This window comes from Drosophila busckii, chromosome 2R (assembly GCF_011750605.1).
Source record: "Drosophila busckii strain San Diego stock center, stock number 13000-0081.31 chromosome 2R, ASM1175060v1, whole genome shotgun sequence".
Taxonomy (NCBI): domain Eukaryota; kingdom Metazoa; phylum Arthropoda; class Insecta; order Diptera; family Drosophilidae; genus Drosophila; species Drosophila busckii.
Window position 1 is genome coordinate 8276511 of NC_046605.1, and position 14058 is coordinate 8290568.

At 34.3% G+C, this 14058-nt stretch overlaps 1 protein-coding gene across 17 annotated transcripts in view; it reads left to right on the top strand.

Moving 5' to 3' along the window:
• Positions 1-325: 325 nt before the first annotated feature.
• LOC108596117 (PDZ and LIM domain protein Zasp) overlaps positions 326-14058 on the top strand; it is a 59720-nt gene continuing 45987 nt past the window's right edge. For 2 of the 17 annotated variants that reach the window (XM_033295048.1, XM_017981560.2), the window contains exon 1: positions 326-384. The gene's annotated coding sequence lies outside the window, so the exon portion shown is untranslated. The remainder of the gene's footprint in view (positions 385-14058) is intronic. The other 15 variants (XM_017981557.1, XM_017981558.1, XM_033295052.1 and 12 more) reach the window with 11 other exon arrangements.

The following is a 14058-nucleotide window of genomic DNA, read 5'->3' on the forward strand; positions in this document are numbered from 1 at the left end:
AGCCCGCATTAACGCCAGCAAATCTTTTGGCATCAACAACAGTCAGTGGCAGCTACAGTTACAGTTATATTTGCTGGCCGCTTTCGCAACAATTAAGCAAAGTTCATAATTTATAATGCACAATTCTCTGTGCATAACAATTTTAAATATTATTTTTCGTGCGCATAAATCAAAACGCGACAAGAAATAAACCAACAGCGTGACAATTGTGTTGAAATAAATAAATAAACAGCAAAGCTGATATGACTTTATAATGAAAAAAACGATTCAATGTTGACAAAAATAATTAATTTAATTTTTTTTAATTATAATAAATTTTATATAGGTAACGAAATTAAATATTTAGTGCGGAAATAATTTATCTTGTTAAAGAGACAACAATTGGTAAGTGCAAATTTATTTAAATTGATTAGACATTTTATATATTCAATAAAATTGTTTAAAAATATAAGAAAAAATAAATGAAAATCTACTATATAAAAATAAGTCGGGTTTTCCTTCCTGACGCTATAACTCCAGAACGCACGAACCGATTTCCACGGTTTGGGGGGGCTTATAGCAAACAAAGATCAGGAAAAATTGAATGAATTTGTAAGCATCACATGTTCATCGATAAAGCAATCATATGTAAAACTTTAAATGTTATGTATTGTGATCACTTTAAATGTAGTAATTTATTGTGTTTCACAGTGACATTGTGAAAAAATAAAACAAATAAAAATTGTGAAAAAATTTGACTGTGAAATTGTGAAAAAATAAAAAAAAAATAAGTTATTGTCATTAAAGTGGTAAGTTGAACTGTGTAAATTTAGTCAAAAAAAAATAAGTTATTGTTATTCAATCAGGCAAAGCTACGATCTGAGGACTATATACACTTGCGTTGAATAGCATCAGATAGTGATGTTCAAAATATTGGAAGTCTGACGATTCTCCCATCATCTTATATCGGAAGCCCGCACTGGAATAATATCCTTGCTGAATATATCCACTTTGCGAGTCCCAGCGTCTAACACCGCCGTGACCAGTTTGAAGCAAGCGCGGCACAAAGAATGTGTTCATGGCATAAACACTCGGCAGCTGTCCCTCTTTCTGCTGAGAGCGATCCGTTAACACATTCATATAAAAGTTTATAACCTCGTCGTTTAACCAGTTGCTACCGATCAAGGTGCTAATGTCGTTGCGTTGGCTTCAGCAACCAGCAACCTGCTCCAGGTGAGCCGCTTATCCAGAATCAAACCCAAGTACTGCGCCTGGGGTGATTGTGGGATGGTGATGCCGTGTAGAGCGACTCTGGGAAGCACTTGCGCTCTTAGAGTAAAGTTACAGTGCTGCGACTTTCTTCCGTTTACCGAGATGTCCCGCCTGTTGGTCCACTTGCCGTACGACTCCAGAAATTCCTGAGTGATCCTCGATGCTTCGATCCGACAGGTGCTAATGATATTTAAACTGAATTTAGAAACCAACACTTGATGGCCAGGCCGCTGGATGATCTGATTATAGAGTTGCTGTTGCTCCCCGGTAAGGGCGAATACTTGCGGTTCGCACTGTTCCTGCTGCTGCTTACCACTTTGATATTTATCCAGGACAAACGCCTGGACATACTCTCGCGCTTTTCCATAATTAAGCTTCCTTTTTTTGTTGTATAAAGTAAAAAATGTAAAAAATATATCAAAATTATAAATAAATCAGTTATGATAATTAAATATAAAGAAACATTTTATATATACAATTATTGGTTGGAAATATAAATACAAACTAACTATAAATTGTAAATAACTAAGCTATGAGTATTAAATATAAAGAAAATATTTTTATATATTTTTTTATTAAATAGAGAACTTAAAAATAAAATCATGGTGCAGCTAATTTCAACTCTTAGGCATTGTTTTAGTTTTTAAGCCAAGTAAATAAATTTAAATAAAAAATAATATGCTTGCATATTTTAAATCAAAAATGTTATACAGAACGATTTTTGGTTATACAGAAGTTACTATAATTGCACATATAGAATATTTACTGTATTAGAACTAGAACTTGGAATTTGGCTAAGTAAATATTTAAAAATAGTTGTTTAAAAAATTAGCAATAGCAACAAGTAAATAACTTTGATTGAGAAACAATTTGTTGCTTTTGAGACATTGCGCGCCTCTGCTCGTGGCCTTTGAGTGCTTAAGCAAGTTATTTATTTGTTCAAGACTCGAAATTTATATTTATACGCGCAGAAATCTATTTCGATCGACAATTCATGCCCACGTCAATGCCAAAGTCACAGATCACAGTCGATTGTCAAATTTTTTGCGTTAAACATTTGTATTTTATGCATTATTTCTTGGCGGCGCTGACAGCCAAGCAAAAGTGAAAGAGCAAACACACGAAAAAGAAATCTCAATGAAAATTACTGACGTTATACAATGTGCCCTTACCCTTGTTTTAAATGGGCTGCGGGGGTGGCGGCAAGGACACAGCTGTATCTCATAATTTCAACGAAATGAGCCAAAGCAAAATGTTTCATTGAAAAACTAAAATTGAATTTTATTTTTATATACTTAGAGTGTAGTGTGTAGTGTGTGCTGGGCCTAAGCGCTACGAAAATAAATTATAATTTGCACACGTCTTGCCAATGAACAAACTAAATATAAACTCGATTCGAAAGTGATAAACGAACAGCGCAGCTGCTGCGAATTCCATTTGAATAATTGAGAATTAAATAATGCCCACTTGACAGTTCTCTGAGCTATAAAACTGTAAAGCAATCAAATGCATTTTGGTGCTGCTGCTCCGATTAGCAAGACTCGAATTGGAAAATACAAATGACAAAAGCTTTTGGCCTGTCAAAAGCCCAAAACGTACGCACAGCAGCCGCCTTTGACACTCTCGAAATAGTTGGGAGAAAAATATGTTTTTAAGCAGTTTGGCTAAGTGGTGCTTGTTGCAGCGGCTGCCAGTGGGTGGGTGGATGGTTGCTTTGAATGTGGGCAACAGTTGCTGACACTTGCGTCATTCATTAAACAAACAAGACAAATTGACAGGCAGACAATGCTCGGAGCTAAGACCACAGGCTAAGCATAGAATGCAGGCGACGCAGGCGACTAACAAATGCAGATAAAGTTGACAACAATAAGATAAATTATAAAATATTTGGCTATATTTTTTAGATTTTTTAAAAGTTATTTTGCATTTCAAAAAAGTTGAGACTTGGTGCAGTGACAAATAAATTTTTATATATTTTAAATTTAGCTTTACTGTCGTTTCTTGCAATAAATAAAATAAGCTGCAAAATTATTATAAATATTTCTTATAAAACTTAAGCAAATTTTCAATTTAAGCAGCACAAAATTCAAACAAATATTTATTTTGTTGCTTATAATTAAATATTGTTATAAAACGGTTTTAATATGTTTACAGATTATTTTGTTATGTAACAAAAATATTTAGAAATAGTTTTGGACTGATATTTGCTTAGTAAACTTAAACTAAGCGCTAAACTCAAACAAATATTTCTTTATTTTATATTTAGATTTATTGCCTTACTTTGCGCTTCTCATAGCTAAATATTTAAGATATTTTTATTTTAAATTTTGTACTCAAGGCGTGACAGTTGCTTATTTAACTTAAACATATAAAGAATAATCAAATTAAGTTTTACTGCCTTACTTTGCGCTTCTCATAGATAAATATTTTATAAGCTAAGTAAGCTGTGAAATGGCTAAGATATTTTAAAATTTTGTACTCAAGGCGTGACAGTTGCATATAACTTAAACATATAAGAGATATGTAACATCCAAATATTTATTTACTCAAATTAAGTTTTACTGCCCTACTTTGCGCTTCTCATAGCTAAATTATTGATGGCGCTGTTTTATTATTTATATATAAACGTAGCTAAATACGCGAGCGTTACTCTCTCTTTCTCTCTCTCAATTTGTAGCTGCAAGTTATATGGCTAACAAATTCATTTGGAAGCGAAAGAGATAGCGATAGCTATAGAGAGCGAGAGGGAGTGGCTGCCTAAGCGGCAATTGCTGTCTGTCTGTCTGTCTGTCTGGCTGTCTTGCTGGCCGTGTGTAAAAGCCAGCACTTTGTCAACTTAATTGCTGCACTTTGTAAGCTGTCACAGCATCGACAAGGAGCAACAGCAGCAGCTGGGCCAGGACCTCTTGTCATTGAGCCTGCTTGTCTCAGAGTTAGGCAATTGCCTCTTTCGTTGTGCAACAAGTGACAGTTGCCAAGCAGCGTCGCCTAACATAAATCAAAACTGTGTGTGTGTGTGTGTGTGTTGCACGAAAATTTGTACATTTTTGATTGAGAATTATTGCACACAAAGACAAACATACAAATTACATATGTATGTGTGTGTGTATGTTTGGGGCATTAGCTTGCCCCACGCTGTGGCAAGGCTTATCTATGCTGCACAATCAGCCGCCTGTCAATGGCTTTCAAACTGCCACAATGCGCTGGCTTAAGCGCACTGCAGCGCCCCAGGGCTGCAGCCAATTAGCATCAGAGCGAGGCTATCAACTGCCATCTGGTTAGCAAAGCTCTGCGCTTAGCATTGCAGCTCATTTGCAATTGCAGTGGCTGTTGCCACAAGTTGCACATTTTGTTTGTTTGCGTAATTAAAAAAAACGTTCAATTCATTAAATTGCTATATGCTAAAACTTAAAGACAACGTTTAGGTGTTGAGTATTTTAATGAGCTTCATATAAGTTGCTGAATAAAATTCTCAACAGCAGCTGCAAGTCAAGCAATAGTTTTATTTTTAGCTTCAAAGTTAACAATTAATAAAAGATAATTAATAATTTAGTAATGCGCTCTGAGCTTTGCTGAAGTACTTATTAAATTTCATTAAAGTGAAATTTTCAACTCAAGTAACATTTTATTCTTAGCTTAAAGTGCTTAAAAGTTGTTGATAGGCGAATCTTTTAAGAACATTATGTTCATACCCTACATAATTTATATTTCAAGCTTTAGGAGTCTTAAAAATATCATTCATAAATTGCTCTCAGCTTTAAATGAATCATTTATTTGGCCTTAATTTTTATTTACGCTTTTCTTTGTGCTGCTCATAAGTTTGTTTAATGCGTTATTGAGACTTTTAGTTTTTAAAAATAGTTAAGCTGAACTTAATCTTATATAAAAACCTAAAAGAATTTTCAACCTTTTCATAAATAATTAACTTCCATATTAAATTATTGATTGCTACTCTGTTTTGTTAAATTTTAAATATATGACAGTAAGCAACATCAATTTATATTTAATTACATGTGCTTGACTTTTCACAAAGCTTATAAACAATTGGCTTAAAACTGAAATGTAAAATGGCTAATTAAATAAATGCGCTGTTAATCACGCATTATTAGCTCAAATAACTAATATGGCATTAACAATTGCAGTGACAGCTTTTGTGTAGACATATGTTTATATCACACATACTAAATATATATATTAATTTTGTTGTATTTTTTTCGTTTGGGGTCGCGTTGCGGTTTTAGCATTGACATCACTTTTAATTTATGGGATTTGCTATTTGATTGTTATGTATTATATTAAATTACTTTACGCAGTTGTAAATAATGTTTGTGCTTTAAATTTTTGGCTGCAGTCGCTGACCGACTGGCAAACAAAATTAAATTGTAATTTATTTTATTAAAATTAATAATAAAACAGTTGCGAGGCCACAAAGCCAGAGCGCATAAAAAATGTTGCCTTGAGGCTATAAATTTATTATTGCTGTTGATCGATTGTTATATTTTTGATATACGATACTTTCGGGGCAAGCATAAATAAATTTTTGGGGAGGTAATTTGCGCACAACAATTGATTTTCAATTTAAAGTGCGTTAAACTGCAATTATTAATTTGCATATAAATTTTCGCTTATGCGCAGCACAAAAATTTAATCAATTTTCTCACACACACACACACACCACGATACGCCTGCCAATTGCGATTTGCATTTGATGGAATAATTATAATTCTACTATAAATTATATGCAATCAAAATACGCATTAACAAATGTGATATGGGAGAGAAAGGGAGAGAGAGAGCGCATTCTATTAATTTACATAATTTACATGCAGCAGTTACAAACTTGTTGCTGGGTATGAGAAAAATTATAGATAAATATAAGAAAAGCGCACAACGAAGTTTAAATGTGCTAACTATAAAAAAATATATCAAGACTTAAAGTAAAAATTATTGAAAAAAATGTAAAGAAAATAATTAAAATATAAGCTTGATTTTTATGCTTAGAAAAAAATTTAAAAATGCAATTAAAATGATAAAATATAAAATATTCTAAAACTTAGAAAATATTACTTTAATTTTTAAAAATTAGACATTAACTTTTTGTATACAAAACTTTGCTATTGCCTTAGACTAACTTTAAGTTTAAACTCTGCACAATTTTTTTGCCCGCACGCTGTCGTTTCTATCTATAAATATATATATTTATTTTTTTATTTTTATTTTATGCTGCCAGTGCCAGTCTGAGCGCATTACAAAAATAGTAAAAATGTAATCATTGCATTTTGCGCCATTTTCAAAGGGCAGTCATGGATTACATTTTGTGGTAATGAACTTATCACACGCTTGTCTGGCTGCGAACACTGTCTGTGGTCTGAGCAGCGAACACCACTGGGCCAATGCCAGGTGAGTGCCAGTTCAAAGCGACTGGCACACCTGTGGCCAGGACTGTGACAAATCAAAAGCGCACAGCGCGTGGCCAGCAAAGCAGACAAATATAGCTAAAGCTACAAATACAACATATAATGTCGCTCTCGCTCTGTCTCTGTCTCTCGATTGTGCGTTTGATATTTTGGTTTCCATGCTGCAAATTGGCGCATTCAATGTCAGTTGCATGTTGCACGTTTTGGCAACGCATTTAGTTTTCGTTGCCTCGCTCGCTCCACAGTTGACAAAGCACTTGAATGCGCCAAGCAGTAAAATAATCACGCAAACGAACTAAAAGCAAAAGCAAGTGTCACTTTTGTCAGCTTCTGACAAAATATGAGCAGAATGCAAAAAAATCAAAACGAGACCTGAGAGCTAAAGCCAAACATTACGTATACGCCGCATGTGTATGCGCGCGCTAAAAACTAAAAAAAACTTTACTCAAGTGTTTTTGATGCACTGACAGATGCAGCCAGCCTCGCTGCCTGTTGTTGTTGTTGCTGCTTTTGTTTGTTTGCTGGCGTTGAGTGAAAAACTTGTGCGTTCTTTTTTTTTTTTTTGTGAGGCTTTGCGCAGCGCAAAAAAAGTCGTCGAGCCGTTGAGCTACGCCCATTTAGCACGCGCATTGCATTAGACAGACTGAAGTGTCCTGCTGTCCCCCAGCAAAGTCAGCGGGGAATAGCGCAGCAGCTAAGCTCATTCAGCCATGTTCCTGCCACTGCCACAGACACATGCGGCACGGCATGTTGCAACACGGAATGTCTTAGCAACAAACCAAAATTTATAATAGATGAGCCGCGCAGTTTGATTAATGAAGCTAAAATATTTTGCTTAAAAGTTTGACTAAAAATAAATATATATATATATAGCTTGCTGATTAAAAAACTGTATGCTGCGTATCAGTTTAAAATATGCATACTACCCACCAAAAAACTAGCAGAGATTATTATGCTCGTTGCTGCATATCAAAAGCATAAAAGGGAATAACAACCAAAGCAAACAGCTAAAAAAAGTGAAGCAGCAAAATCACTTCGACTCCCAGGCACAACTTCAGTTTCACTCTAGTCAAAAGTTTAGTTTGGGCTAGGCTAACAGCAGCGCGTTAAAAAAAAACAACAAGCGCGCATTAAAGTTGTGCACAGCCAACTAGTTGATACACTTTGCACTAGCAAAGCTTTTGTGTGCTGCATTTGAAGCAGCTCTGGCTGTAAATTGGCAATTTGTGTGTAGCAAATTTAAATGTTCAATACAAACTTGAGCTGCGTTAAGCATAGAACTTGCTGCATACCAAATTTGGTAGCTCTAGCTTGCTTAGTCGCTGAGATATTGCTGCTCATACAGACGCTTATGCTTTAAGCTAATCAGTTTGAAATGCTAGTTCATCTACCACGTCTGCATATTAGTATATACCAAATTTGGTAGCTCTAGCTTGCATAGTCGCTGAGATCTTGTTGCTCATACATACGCATTAGCTGCTAGCGAAGCAGTTTGAGTGGTTGTTCCATCTGCATCGCCTTCATATTTGTATCATAGCTTCATAACACCTCTTTTCACTTTGTCCAAAACTATCAAAGTGTATAAAAGGAACACAAACAACAACAAAAGTGTGTAAAAGCGTTGGAAAAAAAATAGTTGGCTGCAGTTTGAAGTGTACGTGAAATTTGCATAAATGCGAAATCAACGCGTTCACTGCTTGGCGCTGACTGACGGCTAAGTGGGAAAAAGAGCGACAGGGAGAGAGAGAGAGCGAAACAGATCCCCAAGAGATCCACACACACACATGCATATGTCGCTGCTTGTTATTTCAGAGCTACTGCTCTGCTGCAGTTTTTTATGCCTAATTTCCCCTTTGGCAGTTGGCAGTCGGCAGTGGGTGAATGTCGCCGCGTTGACGCGCCAGACAGTCAGACAGTCAAACAGCAAAGACTTTACTTGGCCCAAAAAAAAAAAAAAGAAAAGAAAAGAAGAATAACCCAAACATAATATAAACTAAATAAACTCTTGAAGCAGTTTTGCTGCTGTTTGCTGCTTGAGAGGCACTTGACGTGCGCGTTGCACGTTGCACGTTGCAGTGGCAGTGGCACTGTGTTGCCTAGAGAGATGCAAGATCTGGTTTGCGTGTTGCCACAGGCTCGAGTGGCTTTTTTTTTAATGAGCTGTTGCATATGCAGTTTATTAATGTGTTGAAAATGCTACACAAACAAAAAGAAAAAAAAAACGCAATCAGCAGAGCCTTCGACTTTTTATTGTTGCTCACAACTTACAATAAATTATTTAAGACTGTGCTAAGGGCTACTTAACGCGCTCGCCTCATTAAAATTAAAGTTCTGTTTGCAGCATTTGTTTAAAGCAACAGACAGATTACAAAATTAAAGCTAAAAATAACTGCTGTCTAAGTTGCTGCTGCTGCTGTGTTATGCGATACGCCAAAAATGCTTTTTATCTGAATTCAAGCAGCAGAGATAAAAGATCGATGGCAGCAGCAAAAATAACAAAAAAAAAAAAATAGTTGGCAGTCTCGAATGTTTAACAAAGTAAAGTTACCGTGGAAAACTGTTAAATAGCAATAGCCACTGTAAGAATAAATAAATATAATTATTATATATTAAAGTTTGAATAAAAAATATACAAAAAATACTTTTACTAAATTTTGCATTTAATGCAATAACTTTCTTTTTATTATAACTTTACAATAACATAAATTGTTATGATGCATAAATAAATTAAATTAAATTTGTATAAAGCATAAAATATATTAATAATGTTAACTTTATTTAAATGCAGCAACTAAAGTCAACTAAATAAGTTATAATGCACATCAATCAATCAAAGGCTATAAGCTATAAAATAAATCAATTAAATGTTGTACATAAACTGAGTTTGCCCATTTAACTTAAACATTTATTATTGCTTAAATTAAATTTGCTATTGCTGCTAAAAATCTTTCCTCTTTAGCTATTTACGTGGTATACAAAAATGTGCGCCATTATTTACAAAGATTTTTGAGCAGCGTGCGAAATCGCCAAAGCGAAATTGCCGCAGTAAGCGAAGCCCCGCAGCAGCTTCAAGCCCCCGAATTCAATAGTTGTCTGCTCTGCTGCATGACATCATCAGAGGCAACAATTCCGCGCATTGGACAGTGGATGCTTCGGTTGGGGTTTTTGGCTTTTGGTTTTTGAGGTTTCGGCTTGATTGCGTTGACTTCTCTACACTACACTGAGCTATGATTGAGTTTGATTTGTTGCTGTTGTTGTTGTTGGTATTGGTCGATTGAATGGCTTGGTCGGTCATTCGCTTTATGCGGGTCAACAGCGGCTAATAAGACCAAATGGCTTATGTCTGTCTCTTTGTGTGTGTGTGTGTGTGTGTGCTGACGTGTAGCCAAAGTAAATTTATGGCTTACTTCAAGCTGAATTCAATGCATGCATTGAATTTGAACAGAATTTGCTGCCACATAGACGCTCTCTATGTAAAATATTTAAATATTTTGCGACCACGCCCCAAAAAATATTAAATTGGCGCTGGCATATGGCAACGTTCATAAATCTTCAAAACTACCGCATGCAAATTGATTTGTTGCTCGCCCCGAATCAAATGAAATGCAACGCCAAACCGCCCAAACGGGGAGTGTGTGCAGCAAAATTTACAACACAGGAGCGGCTGCAGTTGAGCTGAGGCTTGCAGCTTGGCTGATCAACTGCGCTCCTGTGCAATGCAACAACAACGCATAATCGCCCATGCAAAATCAGCAGGCATTGCCATGACGAATGGTCAGCCCCCCCGCTGCCCCCCACACACTCTTCTGGCATCGACTGCATATAAATAAATTTTAATTTGCCAATTGTGTGTAAAACTTATTAGCGATAAGTTTTGTTTTTGGCGCTGTTACACACACAGCGTCAGTTGCTGGCCACACACACATGCACACATAAATTGCATACAATTGCATTTGCCTGCGCGTTGGTTACATGTGTTGGTTGTCAAGCGCTTTATTTTGTTGTTTATTTGCGCAAAATGTTGTTACGTCGAGAGGAAACAAAATACGCGGCGGAAAATACTCGTAATCGCAAAACGTAAGCTGACATTGGGTTATTAGTCATAAAGCTGGAATGGATCGAAAACTGGCTGCATACATAACACAGTCCAGTGCACATGAATAGGTCCACACATATTATATAAATGAACAACATTTTTAAAAATTCATTTTATGAGTGCGGCGCAGTAATTAAAGATTTACAGCCATTAGCAGCGATTAAAGTGATATTTATATATTTTTAAATTATAGTTTAAACAAAATTTTGAATATATATTCCATAAAATGTTAAGGCAAAAGTTGTTATTTCTAATATAGTAAACAATTACTCATTATCTAAGACTAAAGTGATATTTATGTAGTTAAGATAAAACTTTAATATAATATATATCTTTAATATATATAAATCTTTAATAATAGTTTAGACAATATTTGGAATATATGTATATTCCATAAAAGTCAAAATAGTAGTAAAAAAGTATTTTTCTTTAATTAACACACCCAATCTATAAGCTTATCAAATTTAAAGAAAACCCAAAACTTAATTTTTGAATACTTTTGAATTTAATTTTAAATATTTTATGTAATTTTTTTGTTTTCCCGTTGACTGTTCATAGTTGACATTAAATAAATTAATAAATATAAAAATAATACACCCATTCAAAAGCCTTTTCAAGCAAGTGTCTATTTAGTATTTTATGTTTCTTAATTTTAAACAATTTTTATTTTATTGAATTTAAAACAATTCTCTTATCAGTTTGTACTCTATATAAAACAAAACTTAAAACAAATATTTTAGTAGAAAAGTATTTTGCTTTAATTATTACTCCCATTCAAAAGTATTTTCAAGCAAGAGTCTGTTTAAAAATTTAAAGTAATCAAGAGCTGCCCCAAACAATTTCTATACAAGTGATGCAAGTAATTTTTATTAAATTTAAAACAATATTTGAACATAAAGCAATTATTTTTTTTTCAACACAATTATATTGTGTGGTTAACTTAATTTAAACTTGTTTCTATTCAAATGCGTAGCTATAGTCTGAACTAAGCGCTGGTTTGAGCTCCACAGAGCAATCGATAGTTAGTTGCTTTTATATGTGCAAATATTTGATTAATTGAAATTTTTGGCAAGTTTTTAAAAAATATGCACTTTGAGCTATTCGAAACTCTAGTGCGGACAGTTGCAGCTAATTTGCGTCTATTTTCTTTTTAATTGCTAGATTATTAGCATGCGCTCATGCATATGTTATAGAGAAGCATTAAAACTCAATTTGGTTGGCCTTAATTAGCCAACAGCCAAAGCAACACTTACACACACACACACACACACAGACACGCACACACAGACAGACAAAAGTACTTGTAGTTAGTCGTAGTACACTCGGTTAAATCTCAGATACACTCAGCTGGCGTTTATGTTTGCACTTTGCTTCTATGCATGTGTGTGTGTGTTGGTGTGTGTGTGTGTTAGGTGCTTGGCTCTTTTTGGCTTTTCACATTTATTTAATATTTTAATTAAATTATTTCAGTGCATGTACGTTGCATGCGCTTGCCGGTTGCCTCGTCTAATGGGGCAACTTCCACATGGCGGCGAAGCATTTACATGCAAATGACGCCGTGTTATGGCCTCAAACTCAAGGCAGTTTTCCTCTAACACACACACACACACACACATGTGCATGTGTTGGACTCGAGGATCGAGCTGTTGCCATTACCACCCGCACTTAGCGTTAATTAAACTGCTGTATGTGCTAAAATGTCTCTGTCTTTGTATGTGCATGTGTGTGCGCGTGTGTGTGTGTGCTCGTTGCCGTGTCCTTGTCCTTTGTAGCTTGGCAGCTGCTGTCGTTTTAATAGCTTAATGTAGTTACTTCCACTTTGAGTGTCTTCACATTGCTGCTGCCTAGCGAAAAAAAAAACAGGCGAGGTGTGTGCAAGTTAGAAAAGAGAGAGAACGAGAGAGAGAGAGCGAAAGCGATAGAGAGTGCGGGCAGCATGTGCGTCTTTGCTAATAAAAAACACAACACTCAGCAAAATTGTTATGCAGCAAACTAAATCAACAGACACGCTTACCAACACACATTCACATGCACTTGCACACACACACATATACAGCAATACAAATTACAAAGCAGCCATGACGACTTTAACCAGCAAAAACCCATGTAAGCACAAACTTACACAGACACAGACACAGACACAGATAGGACAACTAGCCTGACTATGCGTGCACTTCTTGCATACACTGTAAATGCTGCTGCTGTGTGTGAGTGTGTGTGTGAGCTAGATTGTGTGTTAAAAAAAGGCGATATCTAACAAAGTTTAACTCGTTTTATGTTTTGTCTTTTTGAAGCTTGTGGGGTTGCTTAGTGCCAGGTTAAAATAAAGTATTTTATTGCCTAAGAATTGTTAATTTCTTGATTATAAATAATATATAAATATATTTTTAAAAAATAGCTCTATAAAAATAAAGAAAAATTAAATAAAAAATTAACAAATTAGCAACAAATAGCGCTTCAAAATTTATTAAATTAAATACCATTTTAAAATCAAATAATAAATTACAAATAAAAAATGCTTAGAAAAAAATAATAGACTATGAATAAAAACCGCTTTAAAAAAATTAAATACATTTTATATAAAAACACCTTAAAAATATTTATTTAACTAAATTTTTACAGCTTTAACAAAATTAAACGTCTTAAAGCGAGGCAAAATAAATGAATAATATTTTTTATAGAGTCATTTATATATTAACAAAATTTCTTTATAAATAAATACCACACTAAGCAATAATAAATTGAAATTAAATACAACTTGAAAATCAAATAATAAATTACAAATTATAATTGCAGTGAAATTTGAACACCATTAAAAAAATTATACATCTTAAAGTTGAGGCAAAATAAATGAACAATATTTAATAGAGAATAATTTTAATATTAACAGAGATAAATGAAAATGAAATACCACTTAATCACTTAATAAATTACAAATAAAAACCTCTTTATAAAAATTAATAAAATTTAAATAAAAATAAAAATATAAATAAAAATCTCAAAAAAAGAAATGAAATATTTCAAGTCTGAGGCAAAATAAATGAATAAGATTTTCTAATGAGTCAATTTATATTACCAGACTTGCTTTAAATGTTGCCAATATTATAACAAGCGTGTTAAATAATTTTTTGCTGCATTTTAATTCCATTTCTCAATGCAAACTGCAGATCTTTGCTTAGGTATCTGCGTGTCTACTACGATTGTGGGCACTTGTATTCCGTTTTACAACGCATCAGCCAAATATGTTGGCAGTTTTGGCACACTCGAGCAGCTTTTTTGCATGCGAGAATGTGC